This window comes from Lissotriton vulgaris, chromosome 5 (assembly GCF_964263255.1).
Source record: "Lissotriton vulgaris chromosome 5, aLisVul1.2, whole genome shotgun sequence".
In the NCBI taxonomy this organism is placed as follows: Eukaryota; Metazoa; Chordata; class Amphibia; order Caudata; family Salamandridae; genus Lissotriton; species Lissotriton vulgaris.
The window spans coordinates 355,200,077-355,216,593 of record NC_141693.1 but is presented as its reverse complement, the minus strand read 5'-3'; the positions used below and the strand labels follow the sequence as shown (position 1 = coordinate 355,216,593).

Sequence of the window (16,517 nt, the reverse complement as noted above, 5' to 3'; positions counted from 1 at the left end):
AAGAAATGTGTACATCATGACTCCAAAGAAAAGACTTAATGGATTTCCAGGATTAAAAACATGGTTACAGCTAATGTTGTAGCTCATAGCAGGCACACCTACCTTGAAGATTAATTTTGTCCAAGACTTATTAGGCCCCATCTGGAAATGAGAGAGAAAGGGATTATCTTCAGTTGAAATAGTTTTGACATTACAGGTCATGCAAACTATTGCATAAGCTTAGTTTTGGCACTGCCTCCCATTTTAATCACACATATGCATCAAAGTCTTTTTGCTCAGATCTGCATCTCCTTTCCATTATGGCGAGGCTGATATTAAACTTTGAGCTGCCCTGATCCAAGCTTCTTTTATTGCAAAAGTCTCACTTGGTGAAATCTCCCTTTTCTTCGAAAACAAAATTGATGCCATCTATCAAAAGATCACAATGGCTAAGAGCATTGGGGTTAGTACTAAAAACACTGTGATACCTTTTGATACCAACTTACGTAGGTTGACTGATTTTCCTGAAATCAGCCAAACAGAAATCCTGTCCCTCATAAGTAACATCAAAACTGGCTCCCCGCTAGACATTATTCCTGCAAAAACAACGGCTTTATTAAGCAACTTACTGTGCCCTATGATACAGACGATTAACAACCTATCGCTTAAAGAGGGATACATTTCTCGAGACTGGAAAAAGGCGGTAGTAAATCCCATTCGTAAAAACACTGCCGTGCCATGGACTGAAGTTTCCAACCTACTCCCCATCTCCCTACTACCATTCTTAAGCAAACTGGCCGAGAAGCATGTGAATACTCATGTGTCTAAATTTATCGAGGCTACAGGGGGTCTGGACCATTCTCAATCTGGGTTCGGACCCAACTACAGCACTGAATCTGTGCTCCTCTCCGTGGCTGATCACATCAAGATGACACAGGATAGAGGAGGCTCCATGATTCTGGTGCTGTTAGACCTGTCCGCAGCCTTCGACACTCTATCACATGAGATCCTTCTCGGCCGTTTGCAGAAAGTGGGGATTGGAGGTGTAGCTCTGTCCTGGCTGGAGAGTTTCCTCACTGGCCGCTCACAAAGCGACAGCCTGGGCTCCTATCGTTCCATGTCTAGGGAGCTCACCAAGGGGGTTCCACAGGGCTCATGTCTAAACCCCACATTATTTAATGTGTATGTGACCCCCCTTGCTGACATTGGGAGAACATATGGGTTTACCCCAGTGTCGTATGCAGACGACACCCAGCTCTTGTTTCCTTTCTAGTCTCTTACCCCAGAAACTAAGAACTTTTTTGCTGAGGGCATGAGAGCGGTATCTAACTGGATGGCTTCCAACTGCCTCCAGTGCAATGTGGGCAAGACAGAAGTCATGCTCTTTGGGAAAGCCAATCTCCTATGGTCACCTGATTGGTGGCCTCTGAAGTTAGGACCTATCCCCTGCCCAAAACATTCAGTTAAGAATCTGGGAGTGCGACTGGACCAGAGCCTGGGTCTAAAAGAACATGTGAACCTGGTAACTGGATCCTGTTTTTGAACAATTGGGCTCCTAAGAAGGGTTTTCTCCTTCCTATCAGATGTCTACAGAAAGACTCTGGTTCAGGCACTCGTAATAAGTCGGTTGGACTACTGTAATGGCCTTCTTATCTCTGCGAATGAACATGTACTCAACCGACTCCAGGTGGCCCAAAACACCACGCCAGACTGGTTCTCAATGTCCCCTTGAGAACACCGTTTAGGCCCCTCTTGGAAGAGCTTCACTGGCTGCCGGTACGCCAGCGAATTAGTTTCAAGATCTGTTGTATTATACACAAGAGTATCTTTGGATCAGGCCCTCACTATTTAACCCAGACATTTCAGACCTACACACCGGAACACCTTCTGCGCTCCAGTAGTCAAGTCCTCTTAAAAATACCCCTCATCAAGAAGGCTAGGCAAGGCCGCCGAGCACTCTCTTATGTAGGACACTCTCTCTGGAATAAGCTCCCTATTGACATGCGACGTAACACCAATCTTCTCTCCTTCAGGAAAGCACTTAAAACACACCTCTTCCAGGAGGCTTAGCCTCCTATCTGCATGTCTTATAGGCACTGTCTGACATCAACAGCGAGCAAAAGCGCGGAGATACCCCTTCGGGGGTCGAGTCCAGCGCTATAGAAGAAAACAAAATAAATAAAGTGAATTCTTGTCTCATAGAAACTTAAACCTGTTGTAGATTAAAGCATTCGACTTTACCAAACATATCTGTATCCCAGAAATTTAGCTAAGAAGCAGAAAATGGTGTGATTTCATATTTCTGATTTCTTTTGTTGGGGAGTTTCCTCGCAGAGGGCACCTGTGACCTAAGCATGTGTCTATTAATTTTCACTCTGTACAGTGCACGGCAAAGAAGTCTCCAGGATGACAAAACACTCTTATCAACTGTTATTGCTACCTTTTTTATGTGAATGTGGCGACGATGAAAACTTATGCTTTTCAGGCATGCATCCCATTGTTAGGCAATTTATGGGTGAGAATTGGCCATGAAATTGAGGCAGTCCACATATCCGGCATCCTTACCTTATGTCTCTCTGAACAGGTACAGTACGAATTGTGTGGGACATTGTTGTAAAATCTGAGGCAGCAGGTTGTTGAGATTAATACAGTTGTCAATCAGTACTGTTGGTTGCATGTGACAGATCCTAAATCTTACTGAATACCCTCTTGGAAAACAAGCTAGAACAGGCTCCTTCGCTCATGGACTGTGCATGTCTGCATTCACTCAAGCAAATACTACCAATGATAGTACTTCTAGGAAACAAATATATATGAATTTAACTTTTGAAAAACACTTTCTGGAGATTTAGGATTTCTGTCTCATTTAAAAGGCAAAGGGATGAAGTGAACACAAATGTTATTAAATAAGAGTATGGTGACAGCATGGCTAATGCAATGGGTACATTTTACCATAAGTCATTTCCATAGCAATCAACTTCAGAGTGTCCTATTCCCCATCGTCAATTAATGCAGGCCTTCGCACCCGACCATAAAACACCAGGCCAAGATAGTGTCAAAGAAGTGTGGTTGCAGTTCAGAGTAAAACCACCTTCCAAGACCCTAACGATTGTTGGATACACTGACATGCCTGCAGAAGGCAATCCAGAAAATGTATTAGCAAGTTCTAGGTTGCTTTTGAGATATTTGAAGTATCTGATACTTGTTACAGTCTAACAAACCTATACAAATAGAAGAGTTCATAATATTATAAGTGCAGCTTGAAATAGTTTTCCATGTACATCTGTGGCGATATTACCAAAACACATATGTCTTCTCCAAGTGTTATATGGTCAATAATAGCTGGGCCACATTCTTGTTTTTGATTTTTTTTTTTCTAGATTAAAAATAAATTTAAGCACCCTGCATTACTTTTGTTCAGAACATTTTCTCTAACTGAAAATGTAAAATGTGTTATTGGTTAGTAGAATGTATTGCTTTAATTTAGATTTTCTTTTTAGGGTGTAATTTTTTTTAAATCTTTTTTTTATTAAACAAACATCATACAGTATAAAAACGGAGTTAACTGCGAAAACCATGTTTTGCAGCGCGAATCTTTCTGGATTCACTATGCTGTGCATATTCTGCAATCTGGTGGTTGGGTCCGGAATCGTAGTCTTCTTTTTTTTTTTTCGTAGCCCAGGTGGGCGTCGACGTCCCACCTTCTGGTGTACCTTCTGGTGTACGTCGGCATGCTTCCGGCGGAAGCTACCACCCTTGGGCGCCATCTTCGGATTCTTTTTCCCGCCGTTGGGTCTGGATCGTCGCGTGAAGCTCCAGAAGTTTTGGAGGAAAAAAGGAGGAAATACAACTACTATTCGACGGTAAAGACCGGAAAAGATTGGGAGAATAAGACCATCAGCGAGGAGATGAAGAAAGAGAAGAACTTCGAGATCTTCGACATCCTTGGAGGAATGCGCATACAGGGGGCCCCCTGAGCGCAGCTATGTACAAGACTCCATTTAAATTCTGCAAAAACTGCCACCACAAGTTCGCGCAGAAGGACCAGCACCCGGTCTGCAACCTCTGCCTGCCTACCGACCACGAGAGCAGAGACTGCAACGCCTGCTCCGTCTTCAAGCCGAAGACCCTCCGAGTTCGAGAGAAGCAGAGGGTAGCTCATCACACGATGCAGGGCAAGGGCCAGACCCCGACGCTTTACGAAATGGGCCTCTCCACCGACGACGAGGACAACATCGCCGAAGCTCCAGAGGAGTTCACGGTCGCAGAGACCGATAAGAAAACGCCTGACAAGGTAGGAGAGTCTACGACCCCGAAAACTCCCACAGGGCCTTGAAAGCCAGAGGCAGACTCTCGAAAGGCAGAGTCCAAAGCCTCGAAAGGAGCACCGGCGCCGAAAAGTTCGACGGCCGAAGCTGCATCCTCCGAAAAAGAGCCCAGCGAATCCTTCGACAAGGACTCCCGGAGGCCGAAGACCGGCGAAAAGCAATAGTCGTCGAAGCAAGCCCCCGAAAAAGGGTCTTCGACTTCGAAGGAAAAGGAGCTGAAGAAAGCTTCGTCGCCGCCGAAGAGAGCGGCCGAAACGCTCGACAACGAACAGGCCGCAGAGATGCTTAGAAAGAAAAGAAGGCTTGAGGTCGAAATGGAGAACATCCTCCACAGAAAGAAAGACTTCGACGAAAGAATGAGAAGTTAAAAATCCCCTCGAGGCCAGCAACGTCCGTCGCTGAGGTGACAGAGCAGGAGGAGTTCGACGTCGAAGAGCCGCCGGAAACTCCGGAGCTCTCGGAGCACGAAGAGGAAGAAGACCTCTATTATACAGAAGGTGATAACGGGGACCAGCAGTCAAGCTACGGCTCAGGTTCCTCGATGGCCCAAGACCAGGATTGGCAGGACATCGAGGCCGAAAACCCGGAGGAGGCGGTGGAGACATATCCTTCGAGGCCTTCGCCACCGGATGACATCGGGGCATACAACGAGGTCGTCAGGAAGGCGGCAGCAGCTTATGGGGTTGAGTTAGAGGAGGCAAAGCCAAAAGCAGATTTCCTGCCGGAAACATTGCTCCCCACACAGACAAGAAGCCAATTCCTTCCCATGCTGAAAAGTATCACAGACCAGGGGAAGGAAGCCTTCAAGGACCCCGCTACATGCAGATCAGTAACGCCGAGGACGGAAAAGAAATGCGAATTCTCCTCACAGGACCTGGCTTATATCAAGGGGTCCGTCACAGCAGATTCTATTATCGCTGCGACGGCCAGAAGGGCCAACGTCCCTACAACATCTGGGCCTCCACCTGACAAGGAAAGCAGGAGGATGGACCTAACGGGGAGGAAAATAGAGAGAAACGCTGCAACGCACTGGCGGATGGCGAACTCAAATGCCCTCCTAAACAGACCTCAATACCAACATTGGGATGAGATGGGGCAATTGCTCAAGCACCTCCTGGAACAATACTGTGAGAGGGCATCACACCTTGTGGAAGAAGGGAAAAGCATTGCTAACTCGTGCCTCAAGACAGCCTTGGATGGCGCTGAAACATCCAGCAGACTGATGGCTATAGGCATCACAGAGAGAAGGCAAGCCTGGCTCAGGATCTCAGGCTTCAAAGCTGAGGTTCAGAACGACATCCTGAACACACCCTTCAATGGTGAAACACTGTTCGGAGCCCCAGTTGATGAGAAGCTCACACAACTGAAGAAGGACAACGAGACGGCAAGGTCCATGGGGGCCCTGCAATTCAGGGGGATGAGAAGGGGCACTCCTCCACGGAGGCCAAACGTCAGAGGTGGAAACCAGCGAGGAGAATCACACCACGCGTTCCACCAGGGACAACAGAGTGACAACCAAGGTCACCAGGGCCAGCAGAGGCAAAACTGGAACTACCAGAACAGGGGCCAGTCCTTTCGATCAAGAGGAAACTGACGAGGACAGAGAAGGAGAGGCGGTGAACAACCCCCCCCTAAGTGACTGCACACGAGAACAGGTGCTCACCCACTCGAACCCTCCGGGGGAATAGCACGGAAAAACAAAGAGGAGAGGGCTACACGGACAAGACACAAAAGAACATGTAACTCCAGTAGGAGGCAGGCTAAGATTTTTTCTCCAGGAGTGGAGAAAAATCACCACAGACAAGTGGATACTGAACATCAGGCAGTTCGGATACTGCATAGAGCTTCTAAAGAATCCACCAAACAGAAAGCCAAAGAGAAGAGAGCCCTCGGGAACAGAGCTGCGATTGCTCCAAAAGGAAGCTCAAGAACTACTCCTCAAATAGGCCATCAAAAAGGTCCCATTCAAAGAACGGAACAGAGGAGTGTACTCAAACTACTTCCTGGTACCAAAAGTGGACGAAAGCCTAAGACCCATCCTGGACCTAAGGTTCCTAAACAAATATGTAAAGACCCAAAAATTCAAGATGACGTCCCTACAAGAGGTCATCCCACAGATAAAGGCCAGGGACTTCTTGTCCACCATAGACCTCAAGGATGCGTACCTGCACATCCCCATGAACAGGCAGCACAAGCACATGCTAAGGTTCGCAGTGAACAACGATCACTACCAATTCACAACCCTGGCTTTCAGTCTAAAATCCGCACAAAGGTTGTTCACCAAATGCCTCGCGTCAGTGGCCGCGCATCTGCGAAGGGAGGGGATACACGTGTACCCCTACCTCGACGACTGGCTCGTAAAGGCAAGCTCTTTCAGGACATGCAAAGATCACGCACAGCAGGTCACGAGAACGCTAACAGGTCGGGATTCTCCATACACTGGAGAAAATGCTCAATGGAACCGGAGCAGGTGAAGATCTTCTTGGGTGCTCAAATCTACACCGTCCAATGCAGCGAAAAGAGAACACTCAGCCTACTGAGGGTGAAACGTCACTATCTGAAGGGGCGAGCTGTGACAGTGAGGACAGTGAGCAAGATCTTGGGGATGATGGCGTCATGCATACACCTGGTCCCCAATGTACGTCTACAGATGAGACCTCTCCAAGAGTGGCTACAACAGCAATGGTCACAAGCTACAGGAAGTTGGGAGGATCTAGTGGTTGTAAAGCACAGGGTGCAGGAAGAAATAAGGTGGTGGACCAAGGAAAGGATAACAGTAGGGAAACCTCTAACACCACCGGACCCAACAGTGACCATTACCACAGACGCATCCCAGAAGGGGTGGGGCGCACACATGAACAAGCTCAGAGTGAGGGGCCTGTGGAGCCTTACAGATGCGGTCAGACACATCAACTACCTGGAGCTGAAAACAGTGTTGCTAGCACTCAAGGCCTTTCAGAAACACCTGTACAGCCAGAAGGTGCTGATACAAACAGACAACACCACAACGATGTTTTACATAAACAAACAAGGGGGAACTCAGTCATTCCCCCTGTCAAGCTTGGCACAGGAAATCTGGAGATGGGCAATACCACTCAAAATAGACCTGCTAGCCATACACCTGCCAGGGAAGGACAATGTAGAAGCGGATTGGCTCAGCAGGCCGACTTCAGCATCCCACGAGTGGGAACTCAATATACAGGAGACAGAGAAACTATTCAGGAAGTGGGGCACTCCGACAATAGACCTATTTGCAACACGCCGGAATGCAAAATGCCAATACTTTGCATCCAGGCAACCAGAGGCACTATCGCAGTGGAATGCCCTATGGATAAGCTGGTCAAAGCTACGCTTTTCCCCAGGGTTCTCAGCAAATGCTTGACAAGCAACATGACGCTGATCCTGGTGGCACCACAATAGGCCAGGCAGACCTGGTACTCTCAGATAATGGAGATGGCGCAGGGGCCCCCCACAAGTTCTCAAAAAGAAGGGACCTACTCTCCATGGAAAACGGAAAAGTTCTACACCCAGAGCCGGAGAGCCTCAACCTCTCAGCCTGGCTCCAGAGGACTTATAGTTCGCACATCTAAAACTACCAGAGAGCACCCTGAGGGTGCTGCGAGAGGCAAGAAGGCCCAGCACACGCAAATGCTATGGGGAAAAATGGAAAAGATTCACTCAGTGGTGTAGCAAGAAAAAACTACACAGAAAACTGACCAAGGAATCTACGGTGCTAAGGTACCTCACGCACCTAATAAAGGCTAAACTAAGCTCATCCTCGCTAAGGGTACACCTGGCAGCGATTGTGGCATACACAAGAGGAGAAACAGGGAGAAGCTTCTTCACATCTCAAGTCTTGAAAAGATTCTTGGAAGGGGCTAAAAGGATAGCGCCACCAAAAAGAATGCAGCCACCTGCTTGGAACCTGAATGTAGTACTGACAGAGCTCATGAAAGCACCTTTCGCACCTATCCACAAAGCATCACTGCAAATGCTGACTATGAAAACCGCTTTTCTGGTAGCAATCACATCGCTACGGAGAGTGAGCGAACTGCAGGCTCTAACACTACAGGAACCCTACATTCAGATACACAGTGACAGGGTCGTAATGAGAACGGACCCGCACTACATGCCGAAGGTGGTGTCAAGGTTCCACATGAATCAAAGTATCCAGATCCCTAGCTTCTCCCAAAACCCTACTACAAGCGCTGAGAGAGCACTCCACACTCTAGACGCAAGAAGGGCAGTGATGCACTACATTGAAAGGACGAAAGGACACAGGAAGACAAAACAGTTCTTCGTATCCTTCGCAAACAGTTACATGGGTAAACCAGTGACAAAAAACACCATAGCTCGATGGATCGCACAGACTATACAATTCTGCCACAAGCAAGCGGGCCAGGAGCTAACAGGAGGGGCACAGGCCCACTCAACCAGGAAGAAAGGAGCAAAAATTGCCTTTCTGGCCAACACACCAATTTAGGACATATGCCTGGCGGCAACATGGGCTTCAGTGCACACGTTCACTAAGCTCTATTGCGTGGATTTTCAAATGAACAAGGAAGCACAAGTAGGACAAAAGGTGCTTCCAACATATTTTCAACAACCAACGCTCATCTTCCACCCAACCGCCACAAAAGTAAAAAAAACGCTACAAAACTTATGCACAGCATAGTGAATCCAGTAAGATTCATGCTGCAAAACGAATAGTTTCTTACCTGTCGGTGTAGTTCTGCAGCTTGAAGATCTTTCTGGATTCACTAGCGAACCCACCCGCCTCCGCCAGAAAGATGAGGCTGGAAAAGAAGGTGGAAATGCATAGAAAAGGAAAGAAAGTTGAAGCTTCAAGATATGTGGTAAGAACTACGTAAAAAAAAAAAAAGAGGATTAACATACATAGCCATGGATTCACTACAAGCAGAAAGGACAAAAAGACAGAAAAAAGAATCCGAAGATGGCGCCCAAGGGTGGTAGCTTCCGCCCGAAGCATGCCAACGTCACCGAAGGTACACCAGAAGGTGGGACGTCGACGGCCACCTGGGCTACAAAAAAAAAAGAGAAAAAAGACTAAGATTCCGGACCCAACCACCAGATTGCGGAATATGCACAGCATAGTGAATCCAGAAAGATCTTCAAGCTGCAAAACTACACCGACAGGTAAGAAACTATTTGTTACATTACAGCATATATCTACTCATGGGAGTGGTCAAAGTATGGAGATCAAATGAGTCTTGGTCGTCTAAAATTTCCCAAATTCGTGTGGGTCTTGGACTGCCCTTGTAAATCTGTTTTTCTATATAGTGCAGTTTCTACTATACTTGGGTATATCATGACCCCAATATTGCTTCTGTGTAGTTCTTCCATGGGGACCGTATTTTCTCCCACTTTTTAGGGCACCCTGTTACTTGATAGATCACTCCCTCTGCCCTGTGACACCAATCCATGTCAGCTTCCCACTCTGCCTCCAATGGGGGAAGTGAGCCCACCCCACCTCCTTGCTATATTTAGTTTTGCCACCTGTCACCAGTGGCAACCATACCATTTTAAATTGAGGCCAATCTTCTTCACCCTGGATCAGCAGAAGCAACCACTTTGCATTCATGGGTACCCTTGCCCCCAGAGCTCGGCCATCACACCCCTCACTTCCGCCAGTACCTGTGGATCCCAGGGCACTCCCAGAGGGGATGATAAAATTACCCCTTCCATGTACATCCTATTGCACATTGGGGTGTCTCCACCACCCCCAGTTTGTGCAGCAGGGTTCATGTATAGTACGAGCGATGTAGGACTTTCCACTGCATTATCCAAAATCTGGTTCGGATCGCTATGTCTCGGGGACTTTGAAGGACCTCTACCCATTCTTTGTCGTTGATGTCAGCTATGTCATCAGTCCAAGTGCGTCTGAGTTGTCCCATCGGGTCAGGGGAGTTGTTAATCAGTTTTCTGTAGATCATAGATATCCCCCTTTCTGGGATGGGGTCAGCCAACAATCGGTCCTCCAGGGGAGAGAAGTCTGGGAGGTCCGTGCCCTCTTGAATATGCTTCTTGAGGGCGTGTCCGAGTTGGAAGTAGCAGAGTCTCTGTGTGGGGGACAGGGTATACTCTTGACTAAAGTTCCTCAAAAAGGAGTAGCAACCCATTTCTCCATGTATCTCCCGATGCTCAATTCCTATCCTTGACCACTGCGCAAAGTCCTGTAGTTCAGACACTTCCCTCGGTTGGTCGCTGTGCCAGAGAGTGCCAACCCAGGTATCGATTAGCTTCGGTCTAGGACCTTACCACTATCTCTGTATGTGGTGGACTGGTGGTAGCTTTATTTTTCCCATGTGAGCATACAGGATGGCTTCATTATTACCAGCAGGCATTGCTGCACTGTCAACTCTGTATTCCTGCTCTCCCTAATCTACATATACCCAGTCGTGAACCATCAGGAGTTGTGAAGTCTAGTAGTAGTTTTTAACATCTGGGATTGCCAGCCCACCATCATAGATTGCAACTTGCGCAGAGCTATACGTGGCACACCCTCTGCCAGAGCGGTGACTGCAGCGCTTGAGCAATTTGCTTAAAGAAGGTAGGTGGGACCAGATAAGGCGTATTTGGAAGGCATGTAATAGTCGTGGAAGGGACATCATTTTATATAAGGCTGCTCTTCCCATTAAGGATAGGGGAAGGGTGCGCCAATGCATCACAACCACATGAAGGCGTTGTAGCTGCGGGATGATGTTTCGTTACATAAATAAGTGTTGGTCCTGTGTCACAAAGACCCCGAGGTATTTGAAGCCATTGGTCAGTCTGCACCAAACACCTCACCAGGAGTCTTTGCAAAGGACCCGACGAGAGAAATGCCAGTGATTTGGCCCAGTTTATCTTGTAGCCTGAATAGCTCCAAGAATAGTTCAAAGATGTGTAGGATTCGCACAATGGAGGTATACTTTCTGGAAAAATGGAGGACTGTCATCTTGATAAAAGGATGAATCCAAGGAACTCTAGACGTAGTCATGAGGTATAACATAAGTAAGAGGTTTATTAGCTTAGATGGAGGACGGTAGTTACAATATGGTAGTTCATCAGTTCAGTAGTTCAGGCCCCACCAGGAACAGCATCCTTGCTGCTCAGCCCACACTCTCCAACTGTCTCTCTATCCACACAACCAAGCACTCAAACATTCCACTGTCTCATCAGCATTCTAACATTCCACATACACTTCACATTTCATACTGGCTGAGCAGCAGGGAAAGGAAATCAAGGTATAACACATCCCCTTCCCTTGGGAACACAATAAATAAAGATGATTACAACATTGCATAATAAAAGTACAATACAAATGGTGATAACTAATTAAAGATCATAAAGATAGAAGTACAGCATGAAGGAGGAACAAAGTGCAAATGATAACTGCATGTATATGAGAGAACTATAGATAGGGGGATGAAAGAGAAATATGCAATAAACAAATGATAACTGCAAATTTAAAAGAACAGAGAAGTAAATCCCTCACCACTCACCCCCTTCTACACACCACACATACCTGAGAAAACAATATCAGGTAAAAACACAGTAAGGGGTACGCTCACCCATAGGTAGAACAAAGGTGTAGGTGCACGACTCCTCAATGCACTTCTGGGAAAAACCCATGTATAGAGTACACAACCCATCGCACAAAATTCCATAAACGCACAAATGTATAGGGTACAGGACCATCACACAAAATTCTATAAAGGCACAAATGTATAGGGGACATGATCCATCACGCAAACTTCCATAAAGGCACAAATGTATAGGGTGCACGACCCATTGCACAAAATTCCATAAAGGCACAAATGTATAGGGTACACGACCCATTGCACAAAATTCCATAAAGGCACAATTGTATAGGGTACACGACCCATCGCACACTCCCTGGTAAAACAACTGCATTGGGTATACAACCCTTAAACACACACCTAAGTATAAACAACTGTGCAGGGTACCCACCCTCTACAATCCAAAAAGGCAAAACCACACACCCTACAAGATCAGGGTGAATTAAAAAAAACACTAGACTCATTCTCAAACATCGCACAATAAAGATTAGCTTGTTCTATAGTGATATTACTCCAGTATTGTAACTTTCATAGAATCACATGGTTGAATCTTCCCTGTCGTCAGAGTAACAGTGATACAAGCAGTGCTAATACACAAGCATTAGGAATCACATTGAGCGCAATAGACATTGGTAGCCATTTCAAATTGTTTTAATGCATTCAAACTTTAACCAATCAGAGTAGAGACCCTGAAGCACTCATCTCCTGCAGAGCCACCATACATCAGATTTCTTACCGCATGTCATGCGTTAGAGAGTCTCCCTGAACTCTGCTGAGCCAGCGTTGTTCTGGTCAGTTTTTAACCTGTCAACTTTCCAAACTAATCTATGACCTTCAAGCAAACTCTAAGGTACAGTCTTTTAGGATTGTTTCCCTGTCTCCAGCATGCCAGTGGGATCTAAAAAAAAGGCTTTTTACGCCTGGTAAATCCTGTAGGAAGCAAAGACCTTTCTCTGACGATCCCCACATGGAATGCCGTTATTGCCTGTACCCTCACCATCAACCAAAGGAGTGCAAACATTGTTGGACCTTCTCTGCCAACATCTTAGAAGACCTTAAAGCCAGGCTCCTTCTTTGGCTCCAAAATTCTCTGAGGGTGAAGAAAAGGGTAATTCCCAAGTCCTATTCCTAACAATCCGTATGAATCCAAAAGAAATACTACTGAATATCTCTGGCAATGAGCACAGACCAAAGTATCACCAAATATGTGTTGCTGTAGCCCTAGGGGTAGCAAGGAGGAATATAGCTAGAGCAAGGGGTAAGAGAAATCCTCCAATGATACAACAATGGAGGTGCAACCTAGTATGGTACAAAAAAGCAGAACAAGTAATATATAAAGGACGAGGATGTCCAAAAAAGTGTGAGAGTGTGGGGACCTTGGAGAAAATATGGATGTATTGGAGACGTCCGCCAAAATGAAAAGATATTTACTGGGACCAGGGAGGAAAGCGGACGGCTCTGTGGTCTTGACTGTGAGCAACGCTGAACCAAAATAGGTTAAGAAATGTTAAATAGCGTAAACAGATTGCTGCTTACCACATGACTTCTCGTTTGCTTTTATGATCCAACGTGTTATTGAAGCCAAAAGATAAATAAATGTTTCCGCACTAAATGTAATGATGCAAACCATAATAAACTTGGAAAGTGGCTTATTTGTTGGGAGAAAAGCGTCAACAGTCTGTTCAGGGTCATGACACCTTCTACGAGCCTTATGCATACGATGACCATTACGAAGAGGAGCACTGAGAGCTAGGGCACACATGCCTCATTGGTCATCCTGACCCTGACTCTCATTATGCAGGTAGCCCAACAGCACCACTAAAAATGCTTCTTCTCCTTGCTCTGTCCCTCCAGATCAAGAGGTTAGAAGGTTTGGAATAGCGGTGTGTGCTTCTCCACTATGTAAGCAACATCTAGCAGAGTATCAAATGTGCCTGACATATTGGGGAGATATGACTGTCAAATGTGGTAGGACATGTTGGCAAGTCTGGAATTTCTCCCAGAGGATAAAAAGAAGGAAGGCGAAGGAGGTTCTTCAGGAGGGTGAGCAAGCCTCCTACGAAATCAGTGATGTTGCCATGGATAAATAAGTAGAAATGTTCCTTTTGGGCTCAGTAGGAATTTGAGTACTGGTGGCATTCTTTTTCTTGGAAACAGACCTGTTTCAGTAATCCTAATGACCTGTTATTGTCTTCCATTTATCTCACAGTACCAGTTTAAGCATTGACATGCCATTTAATAGTGAAAATCTTTTTTTGTGGTAAGCATGTGGATGATGCCTTGTAATCCTTAAAGTCAGACACAGAAACTGCATGGTCTCAGGGCAGATTGCTGCAGCAACACTTTCAGCCCTTTCGAGGAGGTAAAGGGCTGTTTCTGTCCAGAGTACCTTACCAGCAGAATAGGTACCAACCATATTCTCAACAGGGGTATCGCTCACAGTACTCTTCTCAGCAGCAGTACAGAATTGCAACAGTTTTGTTGTACACTCGGCAACGCTTCCGAAGACGTCCTCCAACTGAAGGAATATCCCAGAACGCCTCTAGGCGCTATTGATGCTTCACAGGCACCAGTCGCCTCAGTTTCACCTCAACACCAATTCGTAAATTCTCTTTTCAATTTTACAGTCAACGGAAGAACATCTCTTCCGACAAATGGGTGTAAGACTTAATTCAGCATGGTCACACCCTCGAATTTGTTGAAAAACCTCCTATTTTCCAACTCGCAGAACATCCCATCGTCATCTGCCTTTGCTGAAGAAGGAGGTTCATTTGCTTTTCTCCAAGCATGTAATAGAGTAGATTACATTACTTCAATGTAATACAGGTGTTTACTCCAACCTCTTCATCATCAAAAAGAAATCAGGAAAATGGAGACAAGTGATGGACTTGAGGCTCTCAAATGCATAAAGAAACTACCTTTCAGGATGCTGGCCCTACAAGATATCCTACAACTCATGAATACCGGGGACTATGACATTACTGGATCTACTAGATGTGTACTTCCATATCCCTATACATGCAAAGCATTGAAACCTCTAAGGTTCGCGGTGGCAGTGGGCCATTACCAATTCAGAGTGCTTCCTTTTGTGCTAAGCTCGGCTCTCAGTCTTCACGAAATGCATCGCCACAGTGGCAGCCTACTTGAGGAGAGATGGGCACCAGGTGTTCCTATATCTGGACGACTAGCTTCTAAAGGGACCCACATTTCTCTGTGCAAGAAAACCTGCATGAGCCTGTCTGCCATTGTTTTGGACTCTAGGCCTCAAGCTGAACAGAGAAAAATTGGCTGCAGCCCTGTCCAATTTAGCAGTTTTTTGGGGCGCAATTCTGGATACAAATATTTCCAAGTCTTTCTCAACTGTGGGGAGAATTTATTGCCTCAAGACACTAATGGCTTTCTTCTCTGGAAGAAGGATTACTTTTGTCTGGAAGTGCAGGTCAATGTTGGGAATTGTTATCTTACATTCCGTTGATACCAAGTTGTCGTCTTTGCAGGCAATAGTTGCAGTAACATCTAGATGAGCAATGAGTTCAATACCAGCGAACCTTTGAGGGTTCTATCAACTACCTCAACTATGAAGTTGGCGATTGTTTGGTGGAATGGCCTATCGTTCATTTCTGTGCAGCCCCATATCATGACAATAAATGCTTCCCTGGAAGGCCTGGGAGCTCATTTGCAGGACTTTGAGATTCATGGAAAAGGTCTGTCCAGGAGGCATTGTCACACATATATCTTCTGGAATTGAAAGCGATTTTCGTGTGCCTCCAGTCTTTTCTTCCTCAGTTCCTCTGTGTTGATAAGAACAGACAATACCACATTGATTTCTATCTCGCCAAGCAAGGAGGAACAAAATCACAGATCTTGTCTGCTCAAGCTCAGCAAATTTGGGAATGGTTGTTTCTCCACAGCATCACTCTGATAGTGGAACATATTCCAGGAGTAGAGAACAACTAGGTGGATTCCTTCAGCAGAGCTGAGAAACAGTGCCATGAGTGGGAACTGAATTAGTGGCTTACCGCAGGTGTTCCCTCAATGGGGTACCCCAAATCTGGATCTCTTTGCCACCTTTCAAAACAAAAAATGCAGGATGCACGGCGAGGAGGTTTCCACAGAAATGGACTTTGGGAAATGCATTGCAAGTGGCTTCGACAGGAATGTTCGCTCATGCTTTCCCTCCCTTTCCACTGATTCCCAAAGTCATTTGCAAGATGAAGGAGCAACCGTGCCACCTCATTCTGATAGCTCCAGCATGGCCCTGGCATTACTGGTTCAGAATTTCTTTTCCTATCAAAGTGTCTCCATATTCAATTCCAGTCGATTGATGATGTTCTCTCCATGAATGGGGGTTTGGTGGTCCATCCACAGATGCGTTCGCTCAGCATGTCAGCTTGGTCCTCACCACAATTAGTTTTTGATGATATCGTCCAACAGACTAATTAAAGAGTTTGGGAGACATTTTTAGGATCTACTCTCCTTTTAAGACTCTCCCTGGGGTATGGCATCTCAGCACAGTCTTGTTTCAGCTCATGAAGTCCTTTCAAACCAATTCATAAGACAGACATGAGATATGTTTCTTGGAAAGTGCCTTTCTATTGGCACTTCTTCTGCTAGGAGGATAAGTGAG

At 46.0% G+C, this 16,517-nt stretch overlaps 1 protein-coding gene across 28 annotated transcripts in view; it reads left to right on the top strand.

Annotated features, from left to right (window-relative positions):
- The window catches only part of EIF4G3 (eukaryotic translation initiation factor 4 gamma 3), a 1,432,461-nt gene that overhangs the window by 423,349 nt on the left and 992,595 nt on the right, over positions 1-16,517 (top strand). The gene's annotated exons all lie outside the window — the stretch shown is intronic.